The 10,888-nt window shown below is 52.0% G+C and overlaps 1 protein-coding gene across 2 annotated transcripts in view; it reads right to left on the minus strand.

Annotated features, from left to right (window-relative positions):
* LOC131205935 (uncharacterized) overlaps positions 1 to 6,449 on the minus strand; it is a 41,351-nt gene extending 34,902 nt beyond the window's left edge. For both annotated transcript variants that reach the window (XM_058198254.1, XM_058198253.1), the window contains exons 1-2: positions 6,405 to 6,449; positions 4,542 to 4,765 (exon numbers count right to left, since the gene is read on the minus strand). The gene's annotated coding sequence lies outside the window, so the exon portion shown is untranslated. The remainder of the gene's footprint in view (positions 1 to 4,541; positions 4,766 to 6,404) is intronic.
* Between the last annotated feature and the right edge of the window lie 4,439 nt (positions 6,450 to 10,888).

Below are 10,888 nucleotides of genomic sequence, written 5' to 3' on the forward strand. Positions count from 1 at the left end.
ATGTGCATAAACCGTTACGCTACGGAATGGAAACTCCATTTGTCCATCTGTCTTTTCTGGCCGGTTATGACACCCACCGAGAGGCGTGTGCCGAGGACGAAAGTAGTCTCCATAACGCTTGGTCCAAAAACTGGGTGCTCTCTCTCTTTCTGTGTCGGGGAAACTCGTTTGCTGAGCCCTATCATGGACGGAGTCAAGTTGGAAGACAAACATCGGGATCGACATCGTTCCGGAAGTGTTTTCCAACAGCACTACTCGACCCAACGAACCAGGTTTCTCGAGAGACACTCCAGCTAGGGACACCATCGCCATCAAATTTCCGTTTGCATGGCACCTGCAGGACCACTCGGCCATGGCGGCCATTACGTTCAGTTCGACATCTGCACTTCATCGAGCCGGCGTTTCGGTAACTTTACTCTCTCCACTGTTCTCCAGTGCGTCGCTCGGTCGTACCGACATCCCTGCGATCGGCCGGTGATGGCGAAGCAAGCCTCGGGCTCCTCGAGCGCGCTAAATAGCGTAAGTTTGACGCCATTTCAACGTGACTGTGCATCTTGGGGCACTGCACGATCATGGTCACGTTCTCGGCGTTCCATCGGACGATGATGGTCGATACGGAGACACCCAAAGACCGTGGACCGTGCGTTTCGGAACAAAGCACACATTTGCAAGCATGGTGGCGGGCACACTCGGTAAGTGACTTTAAAGATACACTTTTCTTTCCCGGCCCAGCCCCGTAACGTAATTGAGCGCTGGTGTAATGTGCACTGGTGCGAACACCGGGCGTGGTTTCGAGTAGATAACCGGAGCCGGAACGATGCCAACAATTTACTAGAAAACTTTTCGTTCCACACACCGGCGATTCCGCTCCGGTCCGGTCTCCACGGAACGAGATAATTGCCACATTCTTCGATTCAAAGTCATTCCGCCTTCGCCGGAATGGGGCATGGCCGAAATTCCGGGGCCAATGATTGCGAAAATTACATCGCATCGCGATGCGCTTCGACCCAGCTCAGCTTGTAGCTCAATTTAGTTAGTTTGTGGTTGTGCTTTCGTTTTATCGTTCATTTTATCGGCGCTCCCAAATTCCATTCGCCCACGATTGGTGGTGATTAATTGAGGAGGTGAATAAATTTACTGTTCCACTTCGAACTCCTACCTCCCAGGCGAATCCCTTATCGTTCCTGATAAGCGGAACCACAGTTTGCAGATGGCCGTGACGGCGCCATTCTTACCTGCAAAGAAAATTAATGGGCAACTGTTAATAAATGAACTGTCACTTTCATCGCAAGGAAGATGATGAAGAGTTTTTATTTGACACCCGCGCGACACCCCGATGTTCGGTGGAAGTGGTCTTCACGCTGCTCACTCGGCGTTAGTCCGTGAAGGGTTCTTTCGAGCAGCCACCTTCTGATCCGCTCATCGAATAAAACTAATATTTTGGGAATCGATAAACCAAGGAGGCTCCTCCAATCGTATCATTACAACGATCGGAAAGGGGGAGCTCAGGAACTTGCGAACAACGTCCGAACAACGGGAGACTCAATTGATAAATTCATAATTTTTTGTCTCTGCAGGCTTAATCGTAACACTTTTTGTGCGAGTTTCAATTTGACAGCTATGGGATTTTATCTGCTTCCTTGTGGTGAGTTTTGAGATTGATTCATCCATTTCGTTGCGAGTTAGGCATCCTTAAAATTCATCTCAAACCCGGATAACAGATGAGCCCTTCGGCAAAGACAACAAGCGACAAAACTTTGGAGTGCTTCGTTGCAAAATAGCAAACAGTCAGCGGGGAGAGTCAGCACAGAACAAACCCTAGAGGAGTCCTAGGCGTGAACCCTCCGTTTTTAATCTCCACATAAATGAAGTCGGTAGAGCGAAGACAGTCGTTTAAGTCGGGCGAAAATTCAACGCAAACAAACACGCTGCTGTGTGGCGTCTCGGCGAAAAGCCCGGAGGCGGCAGTTGAAGAAATTGGCTTAAGGCCGAGAAGTACCTGCGGGAAGGATGAAACGGATCGAAGGTATCACATCATCGCCACCGGATGGGCCGCAGAGCGTACTAAATTATTGTGCCTCCCTTTCCGTCGGTGTAGACGTATGCTAATGCGCAGGAATTATGTTGCGAGCATCGTGCATTTTAAGTGAGAATTACCAGAACGCCAGCGACGAAGGTTAAATCATTGCGGGGCCGTAAACGCGCCAATGTACGATGGTTAAGGTTGCTTTGAATTATTCAAAAAGTTCGTCGCGCATTAAGTAATTGTGTAAAACAACGAAGAACTGAACTTTGACAGTTCTTCGTAATTTGGGCACGCCTTTGGCACGACCCAAGTGCCTCTCCTGAAGGGCCCGGGGTGAGGGTCTGAAAATCTCAGCTCACCAAAGGACCTGCACCGTTTTTGCCGTTCCAAGTTCCACGCTGCCAGCGCAATGCATCGCAAGAAAAAGGAAATCTCACCCACGTTGCTCCCCAGGCGACCCAAGAGAGATATAAAATATTGACCTTTTTTTGCGCTTCGCTCCACTCGGCGGCACGGAAATATTGAACGACAACAGCCTCCGGCCTCAGGACACCACGCTGGCGTGCCGAGGCTGCTCGGGAAAAGTTGAAACCGTACGTTCCCACTTTTTGCGGAAAAGGAAAGCGAAACAAAGAGGGAAAACAAAAAACACTGCAGAGCAGCGCCAGCGGCTGGCGGCTTTGGGTTATTGATGTTGGGGTGTCCCTTCGCGAGAGGAGTTTGTTGCTTTTTTATCTTCCCTTTTGGCGCATTATTTTTTTTTTTGTTGTGGTGCGCTGTCCCCACAACTGCGAAGGATCCTCGCTATCGCATCTTGAGTCCCGCGGGGCACACGAACCGTTCATAACTGTCAGGTGGAACGTCACTCCAGAGTGGGGCCAAAGCCCCGGGTTTCGCCCGGGATTGGCCCGGCCCTGGGTGGCTGTGATGCGACCGAGGATTGCTTCCTTGGCATAGATTAATTTTGCCTCCAGTTTCCGCCGGGGCCAGGCCAGCGCAGCCTGCAATTCGCTCGATTGGTTTTCGAACACTTCGACTCGGGAAGATCTGTGTTGGGTCCGCGGCCATCTTGTGCTCGCATTTTGACGGGACGCCCGGTGTCGTTCGTCCGATCGAAAATGGATAGCACTTTGCGAGAACTGCGAGGTCTCCTGGTTTCACTGGACGTTGGTAACACGTTTCGTTTCATTTCTTGCCGATCGGCACCCGTATTTCGCAGCTGTCGCTTTCGATAACCCGACACGGCGCGAAAGGATTGCAGCAGATGGATTGGAATTGCCACGTAGGGGGATTCGACTCGATGGTGTGCTGCAGCACCCAGCAGAAGCAAGAAGTGTAAACAAGATAAACTGAAGCGCAATTGTTCCGACTGGCGGCCATATGATTGCCCCCAGAGCAGTACTCCCCGGTGAGTTGGGCCGTGCCATTTCAAGTAGAACAGCCAGCGCCAAACGGCTGAGTCTCGACCGACCGACTTATCGCCAGTGTCCCATCTTTTGCCGCCGATGTCGGCATGCTGGTCGTACGGCGAGCGAACAGCTCGTTGGTTTCAATCTCAAGTTTTTGCTCCCTGTCCCCTTGTTCTCCGAAGGACCGAAGGGATAAGAAGCCGAATGAAGCACCGAGCTACCGAAATCGTTGCACTTTCTTCGAACTCCGGAGACGGGATCGATCCGAAAGCTAATCAGATTTTTTGCCAAATCCAACCGTTGTCCAAAAACGTGCACAATCCATCGGTTGGAAAGCGGCCACCATTGTTCGGCTGGGATAAACCAAGCACGACGGAACATGTGTTGATTAAAGATTGTAGATAGACTGGCAAAAGACTGCCAGCAGCGCCGCTTTGTTCTCATTCCTCTCATCAAAAGACTGATTAAAAGGGAAGGATTTGATGGAAACTGTGATTAAGATTAAGACGACACAAGACCCCCGCGGACCGCTGGAGAACGTTAAAACAATCCTCGAGAAGGGTGAACCGCGGATTGACATTTACACCGTCGTCCGAAAAAGGGTGGATCGGTTGCGCCTCGGAGAACTTCATAATCATTCCCTCTTTTGCACTGCAATCCCTCCCGGGGGGTACGGAACCGGTTGTTTCGGTCGGTTGTTTTGGTTGTCAGAAAGATCTCCGTTGCGCCACCGGATCGTAAAATTAGCCACCAATTAATCCTGTTTTCAACGACCTACGCATTCGCGCAGCCGGAGAGCGCAAGCCGGTTGGCAAGACAAGTATCTCTGTAAGAACGCTTCCGGAGTCGCCCGGGCGAGAAGGCCGTGCCTGGTATCCATAAAACGTATTTTACGGCCTGGTTTATATTTATTAACACCCAATATCACGCCAAGCCGGAGCCGAAAACATCATCGTGGCCCGGTCAATCCCAGGCTTCACACGGATCTCGGCACATCCATCCAGCGGCTGCGCCCCTATCACATCTTCCATCTTCCGCGAAGGATCCCAAGATGGATAAGAAACGCACGGAGACAACCATTCTCAGCTCTTATCCTTTCGGCTTACCTTCGCCGGTGTATCCTGTTGACTACTGGACCTGCTGCTGCTGCTGCTGCTGATGCGAAGCGGTTCGAAGAAATTGATCAAATCTCGCACGCTTAAGCCGCGGATCGCACACAACACAACGGTCGACACACTTCGCTCACTTTAAAGTCTGCGGTGAATAGAAAAACCAACGCAAGAAACGGTTTCACGGTTGAACTGGATTCTTCAACAACACACTGTATGGGCTGCAAAAAAGGGCAAACAATTCATTAGGGTTCAGAGCATCGAGAGCAATGTGTACTGCGATTGCTGCGGGAGCATCTCAAAAAAAAAGGGTAACTATCACCGCTGCAACAGCTTCATTGCTGTTCCCGTCAAAGAGCTCACTTCGCTTCGTTTCCGGTAATATAGACTTTGTTTGTGGTGCTCGTGTTTTAATGCGTTTCAGTTTCTAGTTTCTGCGCGCCTCTCGACCACGGTCTATCGCGGATGCGCTCGGGATGCGTTTCGAGTTTGCAGAGCACCCCGTTATCGGACATTAGCGAGCGAGTAGAGAGCGTCTTACTGGATCCGCTGGATTAATCGCTTGTGGAGCTGGAGAGGTCCCCCCCCCAGCAGATAACGCCAATTTTGCGATTGGTTCACTCTGCTCCCAAGCGACGGCCATCGACGGTTCCTAATCCGCCTACTCTATCCGCCCCCTGTGTCATAAACGCATCACAAAGCGTAGCTAACGGCGCATAAGTCGCGACGATGTGGATCCAAAGGACGGCGTCACTTTTCAGGCTCTCGCTCTTCCGCTCTCTCTCTCTCTCTCGCGTTCTGTTATTAGACAGTTATTTATTCAATTTTCTCGATTAAAGTTAATGCATTCAATTAATGTCGGGCATGGTTCGGCAGCATCCACGTTCCGGGAAGTGCCCGTTCGCCCATCGTGAGTGTCACGGGCAAGTCAATCGGTAGGCTTTCTTCGACAAAACTAGCATCGACCGCCGAGAAGCTCAATGTTTATCACTAGCAACACAACGAGATTCAACGCACACTCTCAAGTGTGGAGCTCTCAATTGAGTTTATTTACCCCCAGGCCGGGCAGCATAAGGCCAGGCCTCAGCGGGCGCGCGTACGGCGGTCAATGGCACTGGAACCGCTGGTGGCTGGCTGCGGCGGGGGGCCTTCCGTACCCCCGACGCTCCGTCCGCCAATCGGAGTCCCGTTTCGCGTTGGGCCGTAGCGAGGGGAAAAAAAGGATCAAGTTGAGAAAATCGCAACGCCAATCACACAGCAACCAGGGCGCGTGTGCCTCGAGAGCAACACACGACACGACACAGCATCAATTATTTGCCTCCACATCTGTGGTGCTACCCTTTCTTCTTCAGGCCTTCTTCGGGCCTTGCCTTGGGACACTTTCAGTCCAAACACACTCCCGGCACCAACACCCACACTCGAAGATGGTTCCAGAGCGGCCAGAGAAGTATGCGCCGTAGCTGAGCCGAGAAGAAGAAGAAGCCGCAGCCGCACTCCTTCACTCAAACACCACCCTTTCTCTCTCTCTCTCCCTTTCTTTCTGGCCGTGGCATGCTGGGTCCGTTCACTTGCGTGTAGAGGCCTTTTAAAAGGCCCATCTCGGTTAGTTTGCTGTATCTCTATCTCCCGAACGCACACAAACACACACGTGGGCCTCTTTCTATCTGGCCAACTACGATAGGCATCATCAACATCGGGGGCAGCATCACACATCTTGTTGTCGATTGCAAATGTTGCCTGCCCTCCGAACTCGGCAGCATATCAGGAGGCCGCGCACTGTTCTTCAGTTACTTGGTTCCATCGAGCAGGGACACGGACACACCGTGGGGGGTGGGATTAGAAAAGGGTGTGCTTACACACAGCTTATCCACTGGACACACACTCTGCGGCTGCTCACTATTGTTTCACTATCGACGGTTTACTCGGTACTGCCGACTACGTACGGAACGGATTGCGGCCAAGCGCCATTGAGCCGCCATCGGACCGCCGCGTGAGAGAGTTCTCTCGTCATGAGGCGCGCGCGAGAGAGAGAGAACACAGTGCCCAGCCTCCCTCTCGCTCCGCCGAGGATGCCGAGATTTCCGATTTTTCCATTCCAGGAGCCAAGAGCCCGACTCTCTCGCCAACACTCTCAGAATCGCGGGCGAGCTCGCTCTCTTGCTCGACGATGCCATGTTCATCGATTCCGCGGGCCGCTCGCTCGGCCGGGCACTGCGAGCATGAAAAGTGTCGACGAAAGCATAATTGATGTCGCGCCCGCTCTCTCTCTCGCTCTCTCCCGGGTGATCGGGTTGCCATCGTGGGAAGCCAGGATCGGCCGGGGCCGGTGTGGGCGTTGCGTTTGCAGATGCAAACAAAGAAGCTTCTGGCACCGGACCGCGAATTCGCGTGCGCCTCATTATGCGCCACCGGCGGGCAAGTCCGGCTTTTTAACGTTCGCCTAACTGTGCCTCCGTTGATGCTGGTCATTCGGTGGCGTGGTGCCCTCAGGATGTTCGTCGAAGGTCGAACGGGGTGAATCAATGTAATTCCCGGGTGTTTGATGAGTTAATTCCTTTCTCGGTGAAGCGTGCAGAGTGGCCAGCAAATTCACCGTGCACACCGCAAAATATAAACATTTCGCTTTGCCCGCCACATGCGATGGGAGGTTTCTTGCGCGGCCTCCACGTTATTTAATGACTTCAAGTTTTCGCTCCCCGATTAGGTGATCGGCCGAAAAAAGAAACGGTAAACAAATAATCAAAAACGAACCATTGGGGCCGCTCGAACCGCCGGAGGTTGGGTTTGGCAATAAAACAGGAAACGCCGTCGCGGCATAGAAGGAAACAACATCCACCACATACTTTGCGCCCCAAGGTCAGACCCCAGACCCGTGCGCACCCGTTTGCAAGGCCCACCGGAGTTGGTGTAGGTTGTGTAGCGATCGCGCTCCCGAAATAGAATTAAACCCGATTTGCTTATCGGCCGGGCGAATGGCGGAACCAGAACCAGAAACTCGCGGCACGGGCTCAGTTCGAGCAAATGCAAATCCCATTGCCGGCGGCAGAAACTCGCTTGAAGAAGTAATTAAAAAAACGGCAACCTAAACGGTGTTTAGGTTTCGGAAAAATTATCGCCATTTCGGATCGTTTCGGGTTAGAGATGTTTTGCAGATGCTCTTTTTTTGGCTGCAGACCTTCAAAGCGCCATCTTCCGCCAACGACTTAGAAAACGGATTTAGATCGGCTATTCGATAGCATAAAACTATGCTGTATTTAGGTACTAAGGAACTGGTTCATGTTGCAATTTGTTGCGAACCAAGCGCCAATGGGGCAAACTTGGGCGAAAAGCTGATCCGCTCCTCTAAGTGTTGGTACCATCTCGAAATGGAGTAATCCGCGGTAGCACCTTAAGCTGCTCTCCGGCGACGGAAGGACCTTGTTTGAAGCTCAGTCAATCCGCCGGTGGGAAACTTTCGCAATCAGGCAGCGCGGCCCCGAAAACATGGCGTTGGGCTTTTAAGTTGAGTGCAGCTGACCCGGCCGGCCCTGCCGTGCCACAAGAAATCAAAAGAAAGGCTTTGGTGAAAAGTTAGCACATTGTTACGAATCGCTCGTCGTCACGAATCGGGACCACAGGCGCGGGCGAAAACGAGAACCCAGAGTCGCCTTTTATGTGCCACTCGTTGGACGAAAATTATGTTCAGGCTTGTGCTAAGATCCATCCCAAGTCCCGGTCGCTAGCTCGTTATGTCCTCGTTGAGGGTTCACTTGACTCACCGGTGCCCCAGACCGTTCGCGTTCACCGTACCGAAAAGGACCTCTTCGCTCGCTGGCACCGTCTTAAAGCTCCCGTTACGGAACGGAAACAAATTATAGCCACATTAAGACGTTGAACGTTTCACTGGTGGAGGCCGGCGGGGGGGCCGAGCCCTGCACCTCCCGCCGCAACCCAAATGGATCCCTGGCGGTGCTCAGCATCCTTTTTGGATCCGAAGCGACCGAATAAATTTGGGATGATTATTTAGCAATTAAAATGCTCCCCATACAGAGCCGCTCCCGTACATAAAGAATAACCTCGTTACGGTTCTGTGGTGGTGTGCGGTGGCACCGCACCCATACCAGGGATGCCGTAGCCATGACAAGTGTAACCTATCCACCTATGCTCTAGCATTGCGGTTACCAGTCCGGGGGTTGGCGGCAACTGGGTTTCGTTCGGGTGCGCACGCATGCGTTGCGCCATCGGGCCGGCAGGACCACTCAACCCCCGCACCACCCCCCCATCTTTGGCCCCCCCGCCAACAACTTGTCACACAGTTCAGGTCGGAAATCCGGGCTTTCCTTCTTGCCTTCGAAAGCGAGCATTCCGAAGCGATTACACTTGCCCCTTTCCGAGGTGCCACGCGGTGCTCTCTTGAGTCCGACCACAAGGGGACTCCAGGATAATCACGTGCCGTGCCGGGTCGCTAGCACGTGTGCGGGCTGGAGCCTTCCAAAGCTGCAAAATTGAGACGAGCCATTTAAACAACCCAAAAAGCCTACGGACTTTCGACGGTGCCCTAAAGTGGTGCTAATGTGCTGTGCGCCGTTCATAAAGAGGATTAAGGAAGTCGGATGGTTGGTTTCGCGACCCAACCCCGACACTCCTTTCTGGACTCTTTCAGGTGGTCTTAATTTTTTTTTCTAATAAGTGCTGCTCCCATTTAGGTGCTAAAAATCGAAATAATAAATGATGCTGAAACAAATGGCCCCAGCGATAACATTTGCCTTTGGTCGAGCGTTAATACATTCATTCCCCGATCGTCAGGCATCGAATTAATCAGCAATTAGTTAACAGAACAATCAACAACAGTAATTCCACCATCGTCCGCATTAAGAGAGAGAGAGAGAGAGAGAGCGGTCGAAAAAAAGCGTGCTACAAAATGCCGTTCACATAATTTTAACGCCCAAACAAACGGGCGAAAAACGAAACCGGAACACACCATTTGTTCGATTGGTTCCCGTTTTGCGCAATCCAAGCGCTGGCGCTGGACCTGGTGTGAAACATTGTTTCGCATAAATTTTTCATCATCATCATCATCATCATCTTCTTGCCGGCCCACCACCGGCGCACCGTGTCCGTTAATCATGATGAATTTTAATTGAAAGCACTCACATTTCGTTCGCATTTCGTTCGCCAATTGCCAATGGGTTGCGCGAAAGAAAACCGCGAGCCACACTGACAAATGGCCCCCGTGGCCCGGCCTCCCCGCAAATGGATTGCGGCCCCAAAAATGTGCCTGCAATCAGGTGGCACCCGCGGGTGGGTGGAGGGAATCGAAATTAACGCCACGGTGTGCGATCGGAATTCAATTAAGAAAAACCTGGAACCACTGTCGCGCGCGGTTGCGGTCCGCTGGAACCGTTACCATGCCCGTGCCAGTGCCGTGAACACTGCCAATTAATATAAACTTGTACAGTACAGTTTTGTTAAATTTTAATTTAATTCCGCGACGGCCTAACAGGTTCAGGACCATTGCCCAATCCGTTGGCTCCAGCCCGCCGTTACAGCAACGCCCGGGCCACAGTTGAATGGGGTTATTGTAGTGCCTTCACGCCCGCTGTCAGCATAAACCAACAAGCGAAGATTAATGCTCAAGGATGCGACCGAACTATCCGGCCTCCGCCCCGCGCGTTTCCACCACCAATCATCTCCGGTGCTCGGGCACACACAATGGGTCTCTGCCACGATGGTTGGCCCAATAAATCCTGCCAGCGGCTGCGGCCGCTGGCATTCACGGACCGAAAGCGAGCAAAAATCGCTGATAAATTGTCCTGACCGTGGAGCCCGTTTTCGGAAGCCGGCTGCTGGCGCAAATGAACCGCGACGATGGCTGTGCCGTGACGTGAGCATAGAACTCGGCGGCATGCTTTAAAAAATGGCCCACTTCTTTTGTGGTGCCAGTGTCCCATCGGTTTCTTGTGCTGAACGTGGCCTAGGGGCGATTGCGGATTGGATGAATATAAACTATTGATAAAACGTAGGATAAACTTACTTAATAGTCGGCAGCTTGGTGTTAGATCTTCGTCTAAAGTTGATTTAATGGAGCCGAAACGAGCACGAAGATGCTCTCTAGCATGGATTGCAAGCTCAGCATAGCAGACCAAAGTCTCATTTAAAAAAAAAACGGTTGAAATTGTATCGATTCAATGCGTTGCATCACTCTCCGATCGCTCCTGAACGAGCGCCTTCATCGAGTCCTTGAATGCACCAACCCTCGTCAACACGAAAGTGCTTCGAAACTAATCCTTTTTACGACGACCGATAATGTGGCGCTCGTGTCCGTCGTAAATTAATAACTTTTGCCCAGCCCAGCCCGTTCCTCG

The sequence above is a fragment of the Anopheles bellator genome, chromosome 1 (assembly GCF_943735745.2).
Source record: "Anopheles bellator chromosome 1, idAnoBellAS_SP24_06.2, whole genome shotgun sequence".
Taxonomy (NCBI): Eukaryota; Metazoa; Arthropoda; class Insecta; order Diptera; family Culicidae; genus Anopheles; species Anopheles bellator.